Source organism: Aotus nancymaae, unplaced genomic scaffold (assembly GCF_030222135.1).
Source record: "Aotus nancymaae isolate 86718 unplaced genomic scaffold, 86718_ANA_hifiasm-v0.15.2.pri h1tg000036l, whole genome shotgun sequence".
Taxonomy (NCBI): Eukaryota; Metazoa; Chordata; class Mammalia; order Primates; family Aotidae; genus Aotus; species Aotus nancymaae.
In genome coordinates, this window is record NW_026988450.1 from 26,475,424 (window position 1) to 26,494,315 (window position 18,892).

Consider the following 18,892-nt stretch of genomic DNA (forward strand, 5'->3'; position numbering starts at 1 on the left):
CATGTTGTGGAGGTGGAGGATAAATGACTTCATATAAAGTAGGCCCCTGATATTCTAGGTTAACTGGAACCAAGGCAAGTATGAAAATCCCCAAACCTCATTTTAGCCACTGGTTTCCAATCACTTCCTTTTCCTTTCATTAGAGCAAATTCCATAGGTTTGAGTTTAATTTTCTCTTTCCCCTCTGGGGGATATGAAAATGAGCTAAGAAATGGCCAAGAGGCAGGAAATCAGTGAGTGAAAAAGAACTAGTGAAAGGTATAGTTAATCCACAAATTGGAAAGTCTGCCCCATGTTAATCAAGAGATGAAAGGAAGAGCATACACCCTTTCAATGCAGGTGTAAGAACCGGCCTTTATCATGGTTTTTAATAATTTAAACATTGAAATCTCTGCCTGACACTATTAGGCCATCAAAATGAGGTCCTTGCAAAGTCACAGGTTTGAAATAGGTTATTAGTGACATCTAACACAGTCTGGGAGAGCAACCCCCAATCGTTAGGGAAGTGATTACCCTGAATCATCAAGGTCTTTTTGTGTTGACTCTTTAAATATTCATCTTCACAACTAGTTCTATTAATTATTGAAATAAGTGATTTTTGTTCTGATGATCAGAAGATTTCCCACCATGTTCATAGGTTTTAGGAAAATGTAAGTTTTATTTGAAAGACTTGACCTCCAAATAATCTCATGATGATGAATATGACCTCATTGCCTATGTTAATACTTCAAGGTCAAATATAATTTAATGCTAAAGCATTGGTACATCAACCTTCTTTCTGAAATTGCTCTTGTTAGTAGTTCTTAAAGGGTTTGATTGAGCAAGAATTTGTTTAATTAAAAATCTTTTAGTAGGCTACATACAATCACAATAAAAAGATAATTAATGCAGAAACTTTGGAAGAATTTTCTGTTCATTTCCACATTCCCCGCCCTACAGATTTACTATAATTGTAATGATAGCCAGCATCAACGAGACAAGAGGAGAAATACAGTGTGTACCTTCTGCTTGGAAGCTTAGTTGTGTGTAAGAACTTAAATAAATCTGTGAGTAAATTGATGGGTTAAGGCTGAAACAATGGTCCTGCTCAAATAATATTTTGTTTTTATTTGGTTCGGAATGAAGAGGAGCTTGTGAAGTGGGGAGCTGTGACTTGAAATTATTCTGCTAAATTGTTAATTAACAAGCCCCCTTTTAACTTACTTTTTATACAAAATATCTAATTTTCATGGTTTTAGAGAGCAGAGATGATTTCTGTTGTTCAATTTAGGTGACATATTATTCCAATTAATTGGAAAAGTGCTCCCACGGGATAGATGGCTTGAGAATGGGGCCTCTCAGACTCTGCCTCTTACAGTGGTCCTGGGATTTGCCCTTTTCTCCTGACATAATTTTACATATGCTGGTGCTGAGATTCTAGCTCTTTGTTGTATGTTATAAAATTCTATTGCATCAGCATGAACAAAACAGAAATATCATAGATGTGAACCTTTCACCCCAAAAGACATATAACAGATTGAAAAGCTCCAGACCAGGGTAACAGGAATGTTTGCAGCCAGCCTGTATGGGTTTACAGATGACTAAAAGCTGGTATTAATAAATCTCAAAAGGAGAAGAATAGGAGCAGAATTTGCTGAAGTCTATGAAATAATAAAGGGATGTGAAGTTAGGCCACGTGAATCTTTGTACTGTGTGTCGGAAAGAACTGGAGATCCTTCCGTGTAACTGGGAGAAAACAATTTTCAAAGCAACAAAGGAGAACTTGGTGTTTGTTTGTTTGTGTTTCTATTTGTTAATAAAAATTAATTTACCTCTGGAACAACTGAATTAGAAGATTCTGGAAAAAGTAATTCATCTTGGAATCATAAGGACAAAGGAGACCTTGAGGAGTCTCCTTCCTGGCAGACAGGCAATATTAAAACCATCCCCCAAAGAAGACCATCTGTATTATTTTTAAAAAGAAGGAACCGGTTTAGTTGTGGCCAGTGGAATGCTTTGTGACCACATGGACAAAGAGATAATGACTGAAGAGTTTTAAACTCTAAAGAAAATGTATTCATTCTGCAAACTTGGTTCATATAATATGCTGTTAAAAAAATTCATGTCTTTATTAAGAGTTTTTCTTCAACAGTATACTTTTAAAACTACTTACAGGCTGAGCATGGTGGCTCATACCTTTAATCCTAACACTTTGGGAAGCCAAGGCAGGTGGATCACTTGAGGTCAGGAGTTCAAGACCAGCCTGGCCAACATGATGAAACACTGTCTCTACTAAAAACATAAAATTAGCTGGGTGTGGTGGCAGGCACATGTAATCTCAGCTACTGGGGAGGCTGAGGTGTGAGAATCATTTGAACCTGGGAGGCAGAGGTTGCAATGAGCTGAGATTGCATCATTGCACTCCAGCCTGGGTGACAAATAATAAATAAATAATAAAAATAATTAGAAATAGAATAAGTAAAATAGAATAATAAATAAATTGGAATAAATAGAAAATAATAAATAAATATAAATAAAACTACTTTTAAGGTGCCCTGGGGTATGCAAACTTAATTAGCACGTGGTCCTTGACTTGGGGATGATAAGAGATACACACAAAAACTAATACAACATCTATAAAGCTCCTACATTTTGTACTGCTACATCTTAGCTAAAGTTCTATGTAGCAAGGAATGTTTTATGTCCATTGCCTCTTTGGGTCCTCACAACAGCCCACTGTAGTACATGCAGTTGTACAGATTAGGAAATGGAGTATAGCAAGGTCAGATGTCTTTCCCAAGGTCATGCAGATACTTGAGGAACTGGGATGTGAACCCTGGCTTCTCTCCTGGGGACTGTGCTCTAATAATCATTCTTTACTGATAAGCTTCTCCAAAGGCTGATGCTACCCATCTGGGACCCATGCACCCATCCATTTTTCCATCACTCTGGAAGGACGTTGGTGTTGAGGTTGGCATACGTATCAAGGACAGTAACTACCATGGCTTCTGAAGTTTTGGCAAAACCCCAGATGCGTGGCCTTCTGGCCAGGTGTCTGTGAATTAACATGGTTGGAGCATTCTTGGTATCCCTGGGGGTTGCAGCTCTCTATAAGTTTGGTATGTCTGAACCAAGAAAGAAGGCATAAGCAGATTTCTACAGAAATTACGATCCTGAGAAAGATTTTGAGGAGACGAAGAAGGCGGGTATCTTTCGTAGTATAAAGTGATCTTGGAATAGAAAGAATTTCTTCAGGTTGAATTACCTAGAAGTTTGTCACTGACTTGGGTTCTTGAACTATGACACATGAATATGTGGGCTAAGAAATAGTTTCTCTTGATAAATAAACAATTAACAAATAAAAAATATCTAGAAAGATGTGGAAGGAGACAAGAAATAGTTTCTCTTGATAAATAAACAATTAACAAATAAAAAATATCTAGAAAGATGTGGAAGGAGACAGTCCTGAGTATATACAAAAGCATACATTTTCTCTGTGAAGAGTGTGTTCAGACCGCTCATAAAGTTCTCAGACCCTGTACCTGTAAGACCACTGTCTAGAGAGTGATCACAAAGTTACATAGTGGTAAGCTCTTCTACAGCTAAAAGAGAGTACAGTTAGTAGGTCAAAACAGGAAGAATTTGGCTTGATCCTAGCGGGATTTGCATAGGTGAATGTCAAGTTTGGAGATGGGGAGAAGGGAGAGAAGCCCATTGTCTGAGTCAAGAAAGAATTGGTTGTTTCCTCTCCAGGTTATAGTTGAGAGTCAGTATAATTGAAGGTATTTATCTTCTTAGCACTGGGAGACTGATGTGATGCAGCTATTAGCGGTACATGGCCAGTGAGTACACGGGCTTGAGTGAATAGCAGAGCTGCTCCACTTCTTTCCTACTCGGTTTAATGAATATGATCAAAAATTTTATTACAAATAGAAATAAAAGAATCTCAAGTTTCAAAAGTAAATAAGTCCATTGTTTCACATTTTCAGTATCAGTAAAGTAGAACAACATTCTATCAATATTTAACAAAAGTAGTGTCAATATATATTTTGGAATCAAAGGAATGAATGCTGACCACGCTGGACTTACTAATTTTAGCTAGCATTTTTATCGTGGGATATGAGAATTAATTTTTACTTTATGTGACCGTTGCTGGTGCCACATTTATGATTTTTTTTGAGACAGAGTGTCACTCTGTCACCCAGGCTGAAGTGAAGTAGGTGACCTCGGCTCACTGCAGCCTCCGCCTCCTGGGTTCAAGCAATTCTCCTGCCTCAGCCTCCCGAGTAACTGGGACTACAGGTGTGCACCACCACACTCTGCTAATGTTTGTATTTTTAGTAGAGACGGGATTTCACCATGTTAGCCAGACTGATCTTGAACTCCTGACCTCAGGTGATCTTCCCGTCTCAGCCTCCCAAAGTGCTGGGATTACAGACAGGAGGCACCGTGCCTGACCATGACCACATTTTTGTAACAAGAAAAATATATGGTAATTTCTAATAAATTCTCAGTTACAATATTTTTCACAAAGGAATATTTTATCATGATTTGAATTTCTTCACATTTTATAGTTATGTATGTCATCAGTATTAGTAGGTTAATAAAGGCATATTCAGGTGAAAGTAACTATGTTTCAAAATTGACCTTTTAGAAGGGCAGTCTGTTTTATGGGATATCTAAGGTCATATATATGTTAAGTATAGTTGTTAAATTATTAATATTCACAATATTTTGTAAACTTAAAATGTAGCTAAAAACTAATAACAAGCTACATCATTATCATATATATTTTATTTACAGAAAGTAATTTTTACCTAAAATTAAACATTGCCTTGGAGTTCTTCAAAAGCAGTGGCTACAGTTGGCCTCTAACTCAGCCATAACTGTAGGGTAAAATTAAGAAAATAAAGCACAGGGAAAAATGCCTTAGTTGATTTCCATTGATCCAAATGCAAAATAAAAAGCAAATATGAAACACAATGTTTTGAAAGCATGACTGCCTATCATAAAATAAAAATGCAAAAATAAGGAAGGGCTTTTAAAAACTGTGGTTTTCCCTCAATAGTATACCTTCGAAGGATTCTCCATTAGTTTGTTTCTGAAGCTGCATTTCTAATAATGGAGCTGTCATTTTTTTCAGTCTTTCCTTTCAGAAAAAGGGTGGGGGGGAGATTAAAATAATCTTCAAAGCAGACACCATTACACTGAGTGGACCCTGGTATGCAAGCTGCTTTTCCAAAGAAGCACATTTTAGTTCCCACTGCAGATGAGAGTTAAATATCCACTCAAAGCAAAGACTATTTAGGCAGAGATTCATCCAGCCTGTGGAGAGGCCTGGAATCATATATCCCTCTCTGTGTCTAGCTCATGAAATAATCTAATACAATTTTCTTTTGTTTTTTAATTGCAGTAAGGTATCTGGATTTCCAATGATTGTCCAGGAGTGGAGGTTAGGGGGATGGGATTGTACAAAGCTCTAAATTAAAATGAAAGTGAAACAATGCTAGTAAAAGCATGAAAAGATAGAGGACCAGTCCATTTTGCTCTTTGAAAATAAACTATCAGTTTTGTCAATAGTTTTTGTTTGTTTGTTTGTTTTTCTGTGTTGGTCATCTCAGCGGAGAAACTAAGGACTGGGTAAATATGAAAGCCTAGCTGTTCTCCTGTCTCCCTTAGACCTGATCCCCCACGTCTGTGCTCAGGCATACTAGTGGTAGTAAGAGGCTCGCACCACTCCTGTCTGTGCTGTGCGTGTGCAGTGGATCAATGGAGACCCAGAGCCCCGGGGGATGTCAGGATAATACCTTTCATTTAAAAGAAGAAAAAAAATTTAATAACAGATGTTAAAGAACTATTTTAAAGCATGCCCTCCCTGCAGTTTTGAGTCAGTGCTACTTGTAAATGCCTAAAATAGCAGTATGAAGAAAACATATTCATTTACTTTAGTAAAGATTTCTTTTGCATTATATTAAGATATTATTCATATGCTATTCCTTCTTTTTAAGATCATGCCCATATTGGATTTTCTCTTCCATAAATGGCCCTGATAAAAGTCAATCTTCCAAGTGTTTTATAGTATCATGGTCCCCAAACCTTAGCAGGGAAAGCCCAGCTAATATGAGACACACGCTAATAAGAGACTGATTTTCCATTTTTAATGTTTTATGCCAATGCCAGATGATATATCCAGCTAACCACTTTAAACCTTTCTGTAAAGGTTTGATAATAGATGTCCTCATTGAATGTCCTTATGCATGCCCCTTTGAAACAAATGATCACCTATTAGAGGAGAGAGACAAAACACATTTACTTGAATGAAATGTTTAATAAAGTACATCAGGACTTGTTTTTATTGGTATTGCTCTATGAATACTTTATGTGCTAATTTAGGGCTTAGGAGTACTTAGTTATCCCAGTGCTCCAGTCTGAAAAAGGCATGTACCTTATTATTATAAATGCCAGCCTTTAATGTTTAGAACATATTTATAAAACATACTTGTCCTCTTCCTAAAATTGAAAACATCTGTTACAGATTTTCTGTTAAAATGTTATGGACGTGAGAGCCTGGTGATGAGGCACTCTGCCATTTTGAATGGGAATTAAGCTGACAATGCATTCTGCACCAGTGAGGCCGTGAAAACAAACAAAAAAAGGCAGATGGTTCATTTAGTTTAGTAATTGTAATTTGTTGTTCATTAAAAGTAATTCCCACACAGGCATTCTTTATTCTAATACAGTATAAGGAAAATTTTACTCTGTAAACCTGGCCTAATATTTTTTTTTCTTTAGCATAATTTGCACTGACATTTGATAGGCAGTTGATTAGAGCAGAATAATTTCTTTGGAATGAAAATTAATTGTAATTTTTGCGGCTTTCATTAGTCTGCTTTTGTAACTACTGTGGCTAAACAGCAGGGGTTTGGCCCTGAAATGCTGAGTGTCACTGGATCATTTGCAGTGTACTCTCCCTTTTAAGATGATTAGACCTCTTCATTGTAGTTTTCACATATACATAAAATGAGGATTTGCAGTAAAACATTTTCAATGTGCTTTGAAATATTCTTGAACATATGTTTACAGTAGCAAAGATAGCATCATGCTAATTTAACATCACACTGTGTAGTTTTTGAAATATATTCAAGAACACAGACGTATTTTAGTCTTCAGTACACTATAACGTGTAATAAGAATATTACCTGAATTTATACAAATTGTTACATATGCACACAGATAGTATAGATTTTAACAGTGGGGATCCCATTCTTCAGAGATACACAAAATTGTTTGAAGCATATTTTAAAGGAAGACACATGATACTCTGTTGATGATAGAACAGATTTATAGAGAAACCAAGTCTATTCCAGTGTTATGATCTGATTGATATATATAATGTGATTTCAGAAAATTGCCTTATAAAGTAAATGTATATCTGACAAAATCAGCAGGACCTAGGAAGAAATTTGATCTTTTCCACATGTATACTATTCTGCCATGCCATTATGCTGTTTTTGTTGTACACAAGCACGTTGATATTAATGTGTTTTCCAAAAGAAAATAAGAATTTTGTAGATTTTTGAGCCACTAAATTAATCTGTGAGTTGAGTATATTTTGCCTTGAAAATTCATCACACTGGACTTCAGATTTCAGAAAGTGTTACAAGAATATCCAGGAAGTTAATCCTTGTCTATAAAGCATTTTCCAACTATGGAAAAAAGCTCATCTTTTCTGTTTTCACACACGCAAAAAAAGAATTAGAATTCAACAAAATTAGCAATATTTTGTTTGATTAGGTAGTATTTTAGTGAAATATCTTTATAAATATTTTTGCATCCACAACTTCTTATATCCAGAGTTGTGAATTTTCATAATTAACTATCCAGGAAATGGTTTTAAAACTGTAAAGAAAGTCTTCTGTTTTATAACACAATTTCTGTTTCTGTGGAATATGAACAAGACAGTGTTTATTGTAGTCAGAAAAATTGTTGGCATGATTCTGCATAAGTGAAGAATCTCTGGATTGTCTCAAAGTGTTAGCTGCCCATTTGCAGACAAACAAGCTTTTAGTGTGCAATTTAGGTCAATGGATCGAGAGGAGAAGATGTGTTTAGGCGACAGATTTTAAATCACCATAATATAAATATGCTTCCCTTTTCATCCGGAATTTGCTTTCTTTCAAGGTAATTTAGTGCAGCAGACATGCACTTATGCCTGTCTTTGTAATTTTAGGGATTAGGATAGTGAGGATTAAATGGTGACCCTTAATCTTCAATATCAACTTTAAGAGCGAAATATAATATGCAAATGGAACACATTCATTTTGTGTTTATATATTTTAATCTCTGTAATTTAGTCTTAAGAAGATGGAAACTCATCTTTGCCTTATTTATTTTGAATCCTAAAGCAAGATGCCATTAAAATCTTTATCCTTCTGTCTTAGTGGATAAATGTTTATCCTTTAGGGCTTAGAACATAATTTTAAAAAAAAACTGACTTCAACCTAACAACATTTTTCAATCAAGGGAAGTGGCATGTATGGTTAATATAAAAGTGTAGTTAGACTGACTTGTCTAAAATGAATGGATAAGTTGTTAAGGCAAGCCTTGAAAAAAAACCGAGATAAATTTGTGTTTTGAATTTAGTTTGAGAAATAAGTAAATTGAATTTTTATTAATAAAATTAGTTAGTGTATTTCTGACCAAGTTTACTTTGTTCTTAATAAACTTTTCCTTTGTGGTTTGAATTTCAGTTTATAGACAGGAATGTCTTCTAAAGAAAACATTTATTAGGGTGAAATATTAAACTAATATAAAAATCTGGGCCATATTCTCTTTAGAAAAATAAACATAAGAACTATACTAAGTAAGCAGATCAAAAAGAGAAATATAGTGTGAAAAATAGAAACAAAGAATCTTTTTATACCTCTCATTTTACTGAAAGAATGAGGTTAGAACAGTCCACGTAGTTTGGCTCACTGACTTCCTCAGACAGGTAATTTCTAGCCATTGAGACAAAAGTTTGCCAGATTTCTGGACATATAACTCGAATGCCTTACATATAGAATTGATTTTTGAGCAGCTTGTCATGAATTAATGGTTGCTTATATTGCCAAAAAAATGCAGGTAATTTCAAATCGTAAGGTGTCCTTCAAGTTTTTCAAAAAAGCAAGGTAAAAATACTTTGATTACTTGTAAGGGTTGTCCTGAAGCTGCTCTCAAGCATCCAGACCCAGCATTATGTCATCACAGATAAAAGGAACATTGACCATCAGATGACACAGGTGAATAATAAGACACTACAAACATGGGCATTTAACCTAGAATTTTCCATCCCTCTCCTGAAGCTGATTACTTCCAGTAAATACATGGTTGCTTTCACCACCAAAATCATTCTTAGAATTGAAACACTTGTTTACTGAATCCTAAAAATGGACTTACTGGTGGAATTCACACTGATGTTTTCCCTATCTACAATCACAGTGTTTTACGCTCTAAGTAATAAACCTGCCCAGCTACATCTCTGAGATGAGTAAATTTACCCTCTCTCACATACTTATCCAGTTTTACCTTTTCTTAGTTATAACTGACACAGATTTTAAAAAAATATTCTGACTTTAAGAAAATATCAGAGGGCATTTAAAAGCTTATGCATTTGTCTTCTCATTACCTTGTCATAAAATGGCCATAAGACATTTTATTCTGATGGATTACTTTATTAATGACTAAATAAACAATTACGTGTATAGACTAATACTACCATGATGTTTAAGGTTCTTCAGCATTTTCTGTACATTGTTCAGTTGCTTATTAGGCAGAGCATTATAGTAATCAAAGGCTTCCGAGTCAGGGAAGCCTGCATCTAAGTCTCAGGTTGGTCACATATTTGTTGTGTGACATAGAGCAAGTTACTTAACCTCTCTTACCTTCTGTTTCTTCACTTATGATGTGGGATTATTTTACTACCTATATAATAAGGTTTTTGTGGGGATTACCAAGGATAATGTTATCTGCTTTGTATAGTGCCTGGAATATAGTGAGTGACAAAAATGGTAATTATTTTTATGAATTTACCTACTATGCTATTGTATGGAGACAAGCTAATTGTAATTGCATTTAGGATAGGCTATTTGTGAAAAGTGGTTACATTCACCATTAATTTGTCAGAATCCATTATAACTTGTTAGCAGTGTGTTAGTACCAATCCAAAATGGTACTGTGTTTCTTCAATTTGAATTCTTTCATGTTCTGTGTGATTAAATTCATACTTATACATGTGAAATCGAGTCAAAAAAATCTAGAGATCTCCATTTAAGAATCAAGACAGAGATCCCTCTTGAAGGGAACAGTGTGGCATGGCTTCTTAAATGAAGAGACAAAATATTTCCGTTTTTTAGAATTTAATTAGTGAATCAGTTACATGTGGAGATAAGCACCTCACAAATTAATGAGCTAAGGCATCAGAAATAGGAGGAAGACTTCGTAACAGTGGTACTCAAGGTTATTTTTAGTGGCACATTTATCCAAAGTTTTGTTTTTCTTGTGGATAGGTAAAGAAAAGCCACATCCTCAGGGCACCTAGCCTTGCCCCTGAACCCTAGGTGCCCCCATTAAGATCCCAAGGCTTATGAGTGTGTCTTCTGATGATGCTCACACAGTTATGATCTAACCAGGTCAGTTAAGGAATAAGTATTTACATCCGTATTCACTCAGGGTGGGGATCAAGTATAGATTTGGTAAGCTGATTCTGAAGATGGCTGGTCATGTAGCAAGTTCAGGTTGTCTAAGGGGAACAGAAGTGGTGGTGGCATCTCCACAATCTTTATAACTACAGTAACATTTGCCCAAAACTTTCCTCACTGAACCAAAGCCACTGATTTGCTTAATTTCACATATTCACTGTCTATCCATATTTCTTGTATAAAGCCAAAGAAATCAGCAGACCAAGATTTGGTTCTACTGTTTTTCTTCCTTCCTTTCTTCCTCCCTCCCTCTTTCTCTCCCTCCCTCCGTTACTCCCTCCCTTCCTTCCTTGCTTCCCCCTTTCTCTTTCTCTTTTCCTTTCTTTCTTTTTCTTTCTTTCTCTTTCTTTCTTTCTTTCCTTCCTTCCTTCCTTCCTTTCTTCCTTTTCTTTCTTTTATAGAGAAAGAGTCTTACTCTGTCACCCAGGCTGAAGTGCAGTGGTACAATCTCGGCTCACTGTAGCCTTGACATCTGGGTTCAAGTGATCCTCCCACTTCAGCCTCCCCAATACCTGGGACCGCAGGCATTTGGCACCACACACAGCTAATTTTTGTATTTTTAGTAGAGATGGGGTTTCACCATGTTGCCCAGGCTGGTCTCAAACTCCTAGGCTCAAGAGATCTGCCTGTCTCAGCCTCCCAAAATGCTGGGACTATAGGCATGAGCCACCATGCCCACTCTGCTTTTTTTTTTTTTTCTATATTAAATTCTTCTAGACCCATGTAAGGAAGCTCATGCAGTAACCATGATTTAGGAAGCTTTTCCTCCTGTTTTTGAATCATTAGATCAGCAGCGACTAAGGTGTAAGTCTGGCAAAACCATATCATTCTGTCATAGACAACAGGATTAGGATACTTAGAGCCTTCTCCAAGAACAAACTGTTCGTTTACATTTGATTGTGGTTCCTTTTTATAGAAGTCCGTGTTCAATTTCAAAACTTTAAAAACTGTTATTCTTAAGTCTTTATTTTTGTCCCTTTCTATTCATCTTGCTCCTTGAAAATACCAAGAAAGGAGCTATCAACTGTGGTAACCTTGGTTCTAAGAGATCATAATATAACTAACTCATGGTTTCTTTGGAACATTATCTAGGAGTCAAGAAACAAAAGATTTTGCTAGACCCACTCCTTATGTGTGCCTGAGTTCATTCTTAAGAGAATACAAAGATAGCATATTGAAATGTGGGTATTTAGTGGGCAAGAGGCAAGAGGACAAGGAATTATTTTCATCCGAATGATCAGGAAAGGCTTCATAGAGATTGTTGTTTATTCGGCCCTAAAAATATTTTATAGGATTGATGCATGCAAAGATGGGGGTAAGTAGGGAGGAATAATAAAAGGTATAATGAGAGCATGAGTAATTCCATGTTGTTATAGGCATTATTTCCCATTATAAGTCAATGAAATGGTCAGGAGAAAAACAATATACAATTTAAAATTTAATGTTATGAGTTTAATATCATTCACACATTCGCAAGTGATATGAATACATCGTATTTGTTATATTTATAGGTCCAGACCTTTGGAAGAAATTCAGGCCCTAAAATTATTAAAGATGGTTGTCTTCTTCTTACCTCATGAAGAAATAGACTTAGAACTTTCAGTCTCAGATTGGTAGTTAGTATTGTGGATCATTGATTGAAAGTCATGGGGCAACTCTTTTGAAGAATTAAAACTACTTGGTTTACAACAGAAAATAAGGTAGACCTGAAAAATAAGTTGACATTAGACCATTTATATGTGATATATATGGCAGTGGAAGGGAATTGTTGAATACTAGATAAAACAACATGAACCTTATTTTGTATGTGTTTTGTAAATCTTTATTCATTTTGGTCAGGAGAGTCTTGTGGAAGATTCATCTAGAAAAATTCTGATGGGAGATATTATGCTTGTTTTTTATTTGTATTCCCTGGTGCTTAGAACATGTTTATAATATTAAAGGAAGAACAAAAAGGAAGGAAGGAAAAAAAGAGTAGGAGAAAGGAGAGAGAAGGGAAGAAGGGAGAAGAGAGGAAGAGAGGGAAAGCAAGTTGGGAAGGAGGGAGGGAAAGAAGAGTGTAAATTGGGTTCAGTGTACACTGCTTGTGAGATGGGTGCACCAGAGTCTCACGAATCACCACTAAAGAACTAACTCATGTATCCAAATACCACCTGTTTCCCAAAAACCTATGGAAATGAAAGAGTGTGGGATGGATTGGTTTGAGAGATTAGAGTCAAGGAGACCACTCCTGTAATGCTGTAGGGATATAGGTAAACAGAGACTTGAAGTAAAAATTGAAATGGGGAGGGGGAAGTATGGAAAACATTTTTCTGAAATAAAATTTATAAAACTTGAAAGTTGATTATAAAGGAGGTAAAGGTAAAGAAAGTCAGAAGAGTTACAAGCGGTTAAGCTGTTTTTTAAACACATGGCAACTGAGAGGGCAGTTATGCCAGAAATAGTTTAACAAAAAGGAAAATTATTTGAGATAGGCAGTTGTGCCAGAAATAGATTTTTAAAAAGGGGGAAATTATTTGAGGAAAAAGGAGCAATGCGTGCAATATTTAGCACATTTGTGTGTGAAGTTTTTACAGGACATCTAAGGGAAGAAGTCAAACTGCAGAGATCAGAGGCTGCTGATAGAGTTTTGAAAAATCACATCAATTGAATTTATAGGTATTTTAATGAAGGTGGATGAGATTTCCAAGTAAAACCAGGCATGAGCAGAAGCACCTCTACATATGAGTGGTGATAAGAAAGGAGAAGCCAATGAAGGAAATTTTCTGAAAGATTAAAAAGAAAATTATAAGAGTAAAGGATCAAGGAAACAAACTAAGGAAAACCTGCTTGGAGGAGATGATGAAGTGCAGCAAATACTACACGGAGGATTCAGAATATCTAGAGACTAGGAACAGATGATAGTGAATTCCAGAAGTGGAATATAATTCATTCTCCAGGGAAGTTTAGCCATGCGTGAAGCGATGCAATAGAGAGGTGGCTGCGTTCCCATGAATGAGATCTATGTGTTTAAATTATGTGCACTTCAGCAATTTAAAAACTGCAGCTCTGTTGGGGAAGAAAATAAAAATAAATAAAGCAATTTCAACTGGAAACTTCTCCTTTTCAATATCAACTCAGGCAGGAGGTGTGAAGACCACATTCCAATGACCAGGAGCAACGTCAAGTACAGTGGTTACTCTCCATCCTTATCCCAAGTTTAAAATCTCATGAGCTAAGACAACTGGAATAAGTTATTAAATTTGTATTTGTGTGGGCCAAGATTCAGAAGAGATAAATGTATCTTTTGGGTAGAAACAAGGCAGGTTTTTATTTGACAGGAGAAACAAAGAAACAGCCTGAGCAACCTGGAAGGGCTTTGTAGTAGAGATAGAAATGGAGACACCTTAAAAATAATCAGAAAGTTTCTATTTACAGAGTTTCCCATTCTTTATATCACTATCTAAAAACAGTTTTTTTCAGAATGTGTATATTTTGGGGAAAAGAGTGGTCCCAGCTTTTGTGTATTCCTCCTGTTTCAGAAATGATCATGCTCTTTGCCTTAGCTATAATAAAGACAGGAGCAGAAAAATTTCTGAAGAATTCTAGCCAGCATTTTTGGTTATATTTCCCAGCTTTCATTCAATGGCATGTTGAAGTTTTAAATAGAATCTCAGAAGTAATGTTCTCTCTGGTTGTCTTGTTATGTGGGAATCATTGCTGATTGGTTTCGGCACAGAGTGCTTCCACATAAATAGGTCTGGCAAATATATCCCTAGAGGGACAAATGAGGATGTATAAGAGGAATAAGGACAGAATGAAGGTATTGCATGTTAAGAGGTGGTTAGAAAAAGGACATTTGGGTGATGTTGATACGCTTATTGGGTGACGTCAAAGAGCCACATCAAATTCCACTCTTGACACCCTTAGAATTATGCTTTGGTCTCCTTCTCCCATTTGACCAAATAAACTGCACTTCTGTTTTTTTCCTTCTTTGACTATTGCTTTATTAATTTGAATCTGGCAATTTTGGAAGCAAAATCGATCTTGCTCCTTTTATCAGCACCCATGCAACTGGACCCTTACCTAGCATCCAGGAACCTATTCCTTAAGTTGAATTACCAACTTCTGTCATTTCACTGACTGTTCTAAGAAAATAAATTTTTAGAAGACCTGAGAGGTTAAGCATTACACTTAATACTACTCTTAAACATTATAATATCTATTCATTTAATGTATAATTCATTAAATCAAAATGACACTAGAACACAAGGACAAGATAAGCAGAGGTGAAAGCGATAATTTTAGACTTTGTTTCACTGTGAGTATGCCTTCTACAAATGCATGTTAATCACAGAATCAAAATAAACACACTTAATTGAACAGTATTTGGATCAATAAAATCATTGACTGAGTACCACTGGTGCTCACTTGAGGTAAACAAGTGATTTAATAGTCTGCACTTCCTTCAGGCCTCTTTGGTGTGGCCATCAATAGTATATTCCTAAATCGGAGCTGGCAGTGACCAAAAGGCCCTCATCAAGCCACCTAGCCTGACCTCCTGAGGTGTATTATGGTCTGACATCTTACAAGCCACTTTTTATTTCCATTCTCTGCATCCTATAACTCTTGTTAGATAATTTGAAGCTCAGCTTGTGAGAAAGTACACACACATCCCTTTTATAAAGAAGACTATTTCTTTAAGGACTTGAGTAAGAATTATTCTTTTCAAACATTTACATACTCCAATTTAAACCATTTACACCTTTTACATTTATCATTTGTCTCTGAAATGCAGAAGTATGGAAAAAAGGAAAAGAGTAGAATGTAAACGAAGTTGAAAGAAATAAGAATATAGAGTTTGCCACTAACACAGCCACAGATTTCAGGCCTTCAGATCGAATCTCAGAGACTGAGCTGTGATTTGTATCTCTTAGGAGAGTCTCAGCTTCTTGGAGCTTCTGATTGGAGAAACTGATAAGTTACCATCACTTGAATCCACATTGCACATCTGAATATGGTGCTGTAGACTGCATGCCAAACATGTGACAGATAGATTTCCAATTCATCTGAGCTCTGCTCTGTGACAGGTTTCTGCTAAGACAATTCTGCTTTGCATGAACATGCCTGCCACACATGACAGCCATTTTAAGTTGAGTGTATTTGGGGACACATGAAGTTCAGTGATGGTCAACTGAATTAACTCATAGTTTTATGAGGAAACTTTAAAACTCTCAACTCTGGGTCCTGGGGAATAAATCCATCCAGGCCAAATGATACCTGGTAAAGGAACTAAAGTCACAGCCTATTTTAACTGTCTAGCTAGAACATTTTACTAACTAGAGTTGAGTGATAGATTTTTTTTTTTTTTAAAGAAATCTCAGCTGTCATTAGAAAGATGTTATTGGTAAATAACAGTCACACTGTCAACATAGTTGTATGCAAATACTTTTCGTTAGGAGCAGATGTATTAAGAAACTGGTAAGTCTAGAGACTTACTATTTCAGTAACTTTTGAAGGCCAAGCCTATTATGATGCATCAATGTTATTCTAGAACGCTAGATAAGAAATTCAGACTGTAGTTTAGCATAGTCAAACTCTATTACTATTTTTTGGAAAAAAGAGTTGGGTCTATTTTAAATATTGCAATATTAGTTGAATATAGCTTAACCATTTCAGTGTTTAAGGAGTATAAATGTGAGTACCTATGCCCTTCCTGTGGCTTTTCTAGCCATGTCTTGGCTATTAAAAATACAATAGTGTATCGGGCACAGTGACTCACTCCTGTAATCCCAGCACTTTGAGAGGCTGAGGTGGGTGGATCATCTGAGGTTAGGCGTTTGAGACCAGCCTGACCAATATGGTGAAACCCTGTCCCTTATAAAAATACAAAAATTAGCCAGGTGTGGTGGTGCATGCCTGTCGTCCCAGCTACTCGGGAGGTTGAGACTGGAGAATCACTTGAACTCAGGAGGCAGAGTTAGTAGTAACCTGAGATCACGCCACTGCACTCCAACCTGGGCAACAGAGCAAGACTCTGTCTAAAAAAAAAAAATACAATTGTGATAACAACAAAAGTAATTTATGCCATACTCTCTTTTCTCTTTTTTTTTTTTTTTTTTTTTTTTGAGACAGAGTCTTGCTCTGCCATCCAGGCTGGAGTGCAGTGGTGCAATCTCAGCTCACTGCAACCTACATCCCCTAGGTTCAAGTGATTCTCCCACCTCAGCCTTCCAAGTAGCTGGGGCTACAGGCATCTGTCACCATGCCCAACTAACTTTTGTATTTTTTGTAGAGACAGGGTTCCACCATGTTGGCCAGCCTGGTCTGGAACTCCTGACCTCAAGTGATTGGCCCACCTTGACCTCCCCAAATTGAAAACACTTGACTCTCAATTAGAGGGAGAAATGGACATTGATTGGACTTACAGGCATGAGCCACCACACCCAGCCAGTATGCTAGACTTTCTGAAAGAATTTCTTGCATTACAAAAATTTTTTTAGAGAAAACAAAAATGAAATTATTTACTTAAAAGTATGTAGTCATCCCTCATGATGTATGTACCACTTCAGGCTTAATCTAGAACTGAGTAAGATTCTGTATATGTCTCGTGCTTTCCTAAACACTTATAGATGCTCAAGCTCCCTCTGGGAGTTTCTGTTTCTAGGCAAGAACCTGGAAATCTGGTTTTAGAAAAACACTCTCCTTGTGATGCCCAAGTCAGTGTAGGAATTGCTGCTCTCTCCATCCACAGTGTTGGCCATCATGACATAGCATTCAGCCTTGGTCCTTCTACACAGTCTGTCCTTTCAGTGTGAAATGTTCTTTCCTCTTTCACTAAAGAACATATGTTCATCCTATAAAGCCTAGTTTAAAAATCAGCTCTGCTGGAGCACCAAATTTACTATCATACCCATGATACTTGAACATCGATCAGAATGCTCTGTGACCCTCCCTCCTTGAAAACACTTGACTTTCAATTAGAGGGAGAAATGGACATTGGTTGGAAAGCTATGTTTTTTGTCTGTGCTCACAAAAAGCCCATAAGTTGTAAATGTATTTGAAAATATTGGTAAAATAAAATTCCTGTTTTTGTAGGTATAGTTTTCGTTATCCTTTCTGGGAGGATTGATTTAAAATATAGACTTTAAAATCAGACAGAGGTACTGAATAGTGGCATTTTATAGGATAAGTCTGTACTTACTTGTTTTTTTTTTTTTCTTTTTCAAGAACCTAAAGTAAAAGTGATGATACTTAAAAAGTCAATTTTTTTTTTTTTTTTTTTTTTTTTTTTGAGACAGAGTCTCACTCCATCACCAGGCGCCAGGCTGGAATGCAGTGGTGCAACCTCGGCTCACTGCAACCTCCGTGTCCCGGGTTCAAGCAATTCTCCTGCCTCAGCCTCCCTAGTAGCTGGGACTACAGGCACGCGCCACCACTCCCAGCTAATTTTTTTGTATTTTTAGTAGAGACGGGGTTTCACCATGTTGGCCAGGATGGTCTCGATCTCTTGATCTCGTGATCTGCCCGTCTCAGCCTCCCAAAGTGCTGGGGAAAAGTCAATTATTTTTTAAATTTTACTGCATACAGTTTTCTAAAAGATATATATCTATATATACATTTTCATCTTATTTTTTTCCTCTAAAAATTGTGATTTCAGTGTACATTTGAGAGTCTGTAGGAGGGTCAACATTAGAGATAATTAGAACATTTGCTAAATATGACTTTTGAAATATTATGTATGGAAAAGCTTATAACTTTGATGAAAGACACAGTATATGAACAAGAGAAAGTTTTCTTAATGATTAAAATACATTGGGATAACGTAATTATTATGAAATGATATTCAATTAAACATTATAATATGTAGGGAAAAATTATTTTTAATTAATACAAAGTTCTTGTAATATACTGACCTGGTCCAAGAGTTAAAGTGAGTGGATTCCTTGTCAATAGGAATCTTTGACAATGGGCCAAGTACAGCATTGCTAGTGTACAGGATTACTTTTATTTCTTTAGTTTTAACAGTGGTTTCTGGTAACATATCTGTGAGGTGTCAGTTCTCAGGGAACTTTTAACCTGACTGTAATCCAAGTAACATTATCTGGTGTATAGATTGCTTTAAAAAGTAAATTTTGGTCAGGAGCAGTGGCTGATATCTATAATCCCAGCACTTTAAGAGGCCAAGGTGAGAT

At 36.3% G+C, this 18,892-nt stretch overlaps 1 protein-coding gene and 1 pseudogene across 1 annotated transcript in view; both read left to right on the forward strand.

Annotated features, from left to right (window-relative positions):
• The window catches only part of ZFHX4 (zinc finger homeobox 4), a 187,068-nt gene that overhangs the window by 47,152 nt on the left and 121,024 nt on the right, over positions 1-18,892 (forward strand).
• Positions 2,407-3,778, forward strand: LOC110567195 (cytochrome c oxidase subunit 6C-like; annotated as a pseudogene).